The sequence below is a fragment of the Mus musculus genome, chromosome 6 (assembly GCF_000001635.26).
Source record: "Mus musculus strain C57BL/6J chromosome 6, GRCm38.p6 C57BL/6J".
NCBI lineage: Eukaryota > Metazoa > Chordata > Mammalia > Rodentia > Muridae > Mus > Mus musculus.
Window position 1 is genome coordinate 12128626 of NC_000072.6, and position 3693 is coordinate 12132318.

General features: G+C 41.4%; 1 pseudogene; it reads left to right on the top strand.

Annotated features, from left to right (window-relative positions):
* Positions 1-341, top strand: Gm32222 (annotated as a pseudogene).
* Positions 342-3693: the final 3352 nt, after the last annotated feature.

Here is a 3693-nt window from a genome sequence, read left to right on the forward strand (position 1 = left end):
ATGCCTACAGAGACTGAGAGATGCATCGACTGACTCCCTGATTGCTGTTTTCCAAAAGTACAGAGGGAAGGATGGAAACAGCTCTAAACTCTCCAAGGCTGAATTCATTTCCTTCATGAACACGGAGCTGGCCGCCTACACGAAGAACCAAGATGACCCCAGTGTTCTTGACCACAGGATGAAGAAGCTAGACCTCAACAGCGATGGGCAGCTAGACTTCCAAGACTTTCTCAGCCCTATTAGTGGTGTAGCTATAGTGTGCCATGAGTCCTTCCTCCGAACTTCCCAGAAGTCTATCTAATCCTTTCAGTTCCCTTCCAGCCACCAAGTCATCACTTCCCCTGACCCCATCCATACCTGCACTGAGTCCAGCACACCTACCACAACATGCAGCCCACTCCTGCTGGCGAAAATAAAACAATGCCATTTTTTAATGTAAAAAAAAATTATCTGAAACCATCTCCATACCAATATTTATGGCTGGATAGAGATCAGCATTCCAAAGGGAGATTTGCTACACATTTTAAAGCACAAATGGGGACAACTACCACACCACAAAGCTAAACAACCTCTAAAATTTTGAAGACAATGTGCTTCAGTATGACTTTTCACTACGATGAGAAAATTGCTAATAACAAAACAAACAAACAAACAAAAAAAACAAAAGCCAAAACCCCAAAACCTCTCTATAGTTTGTCCATCCCATTCTTCCTTATATCATCTCTTCTGTTAAGACTGGTCAGTGCTAATAGCTGCTTGCATCTTTGGAAGCCTGCTCTTATATATGCTGCGATGACCTGGAGACTTGGCTATTAGTTTCCTTGAGGAGGTAATGGGTCTGTGTCCACCCCACCTCTGGGCACAGACTCCTGGGGAGGAGGAAGGTGGGGAGTTTGTCTGCACTAATGCCATGGTGCTGCAGGGGAGGGCTGGGCTATAGGGAAGTGCCTGAGGTGGGAAAGCACTGTCTGAGATGTGGGAAAGCTGGAGATGGTTCAGAGGTGCTCTGGCCTGTGACAAGGCTGAGGCCCTGGGGTTCTTAGACTCTTGGGGCCTGAGGTCTGAGGACAGCATCTAGCCCAGGGCCAGGGGAAGAGAGAGCTCTGGCTTGTCCTAGCTGTGATTATTCTTTTTTTGTCAGAGGCAGGCTGGTAGTGCAGAGAGGCCTTCAATAGGAGAATTAAGCTGAGGCTCTGTAGGTGAATGTCTTCTCCTTTGCCCTTCACTGGGGATCTTGATGAAAGAGACAGTCCAAGGTTCTAAACTGTTTATTGACTGTTCATGGTGGAAAATGAATGCATATGTATACCTGAGATTAAATACCTTTTGGAGGAATGTCTGGGAAGTGAAGCTTATTGGATAAACCCTTATTGGGCCTCTAGGTATCTCATTAGCATAAAAAACTCTGTTCTGGGCCTACTTGGCAACAGGTCACGTTTCATTATGGGAGGAGTGTGACAAGTGTTCCAGGCCAGGAATATGGTAGGGAGTGAGGAGTCTCCACAGGCTCAGGTGTGTGCCCATTGAGTCACCAGGTCTCAACCTTCTCTACTTAACCAAGCTTCCTGGCATGGTTTTACTGTTCAACAGGAAGTTACCTCAGAAAACCTGTTTCTTCACAGTTGTGAAGAGCAGCAATTTCTAAAACCACAGTCTTCATCTTTGGCTTTATCAAAATAGGCCTATGTTTCCATGTAGTAACCAAACAAATCCCCAGAAGTGTCTTTTCTTTAATTTATTTTATTTTCTTCTCTGGTACATGAATCACCTATCCTTAACCAAGCTCAAAGGATCTACCTGCTTATGTGTGGGCATGTCCATCACTCCCATTTTCATAACCACTTAGTGTATGCTTTAGAGCCCCTGTGGCTGCTATTGCTAACAAGAGTTCAGCTGTATGAGCATAAGTTTGTCTTCAAAGTATTTAGAAAGGTGACTATGAAGGGCTTGGATATGATGAATTGTAAAACCATCATTTGGAAAAAGAAAGGAACAGGTTAAGTTAAAGTGATGGATAAGTATGTTTAATTGAGCTTTGGCATATTGGAAAATCAGAATCCTTTAACACATAGTTCAGTTGGTAGATGCCTTGAGTTATGGGAATTTAGAACCAGGACACGATGCTTAAGGATTAGGATTCTTCTTCCGATGCCTCTGGAAACTTGCTATCCTGAAGAGGAGACAGATTTAGACCTATCAAGACTCTGGTCATGATTTGGGAATAATTACCATTATTGCCCCCAAATGAGGGATAAAGGACTATGAAAATGTAATAGTAATTCTGAGCAGAGTAATTGGGACAGGCTTTGTGGAGTAGGTGGCATTGGAACAAGGTTTTGAAAAATTAGGGAATAAGAATTAAAGCTGACGGAGCAGCGTGCTTGCAATATTCAGGTCAGAGATAATGCAGGGCTCAACGAGGCCACAGGGAACGGAAAGAATCAAAATTCCATCCAGGGAATACCTCATAATTTTACGGTGTTGGCGTGGGGTCTCTGTGATTAGACTTTTAATCTTATTTGGGAGGAAATCAAAAGCCACTCCTGGGTGCTAGGAATGGCAAAGACTGGATCAAAAGCATAATTTAGGCAATTGTATTTAAATTCGTAACTAGTAGTTCTGGTATCAATCTGTGAAGGTCTACAGATGATGTGGAATGAATTTTCTGATCCCTAATGGTTCTGTGAGAAGGTATGGCTTCAGATAACTGCACGACATTTATTTTGAACATTTGTTTCCTTCAGATTTCTTAATTGATTGTCTGATAATTGTTCTCCTCACTCCATGGTGCCAGGTATAAGCACTGGTGGTTGTTCTTATTCACTGATAATGTTCCCTGTGTTGCAGTGAGTTGGCCTATGAATATTTTTTTGAAGATCTTTATTGAGTTTCCCTTACTGTGTTGAGAGAACAGCGGCAAGACTAGCTGCTTTGCTGATACACAATCATTAATTCCGCTCCCATTGCTGAGTCTCTGTGGCTCTTGTTTTGTAAATTGCCTCTTTGCTACTTTAGATTTAATTTGGTCCATCTCTTTTCAATACAGTCTTTGTGATCACGATTCCTAAAATAGCTTTATCCACGGAGAGAAAGAAGTACCTGCTTAATAAATATGTTTTTTTTTTAACTACCTATCAGGGCTGTGGATGTTACACAGATAGGAGCATACTATTTTAGCATGCACAAAGTTCTGGGTTACATCTTAAGCACCACATAAAATAGATATAATGATGCATGTCTGTAATCTTAGTACTCAGGAGATGGAAAACGAAAGATCAGCAATTCAATATTGTCTTTGAGTTTCTAAAATATTTGAAACAATAAATTATTGTCAATGAGAGTGAAAAAGGGAAGAACACTGTGGTTAAAAAACATACAAAGAGCAAAGATGTCCATCTCAAGGTACCAGAAAGCAAAGAGAGGAGAAGGCGTCAAGATCCCAGTGAACCCTTCCTAGGGTACTCTTCTTATCATCTGATTCACAGTAGTGCCATCATCTGGGACCAGTGCCTAAGCTTTTAAGTGACTGTTCCAATCTTAACTGTACTTTTAGTTCATGTTGTCATATACCTTTTATTTTCTTTTAGTAGAGGTCTTTGGATTAGTAAAAACCACATCCAAACTTAATGTTGATCACAAGAGGTTGTATTGTCAGTATGAGATTATAATTAGATGAGACTTTTGTGACTTTTT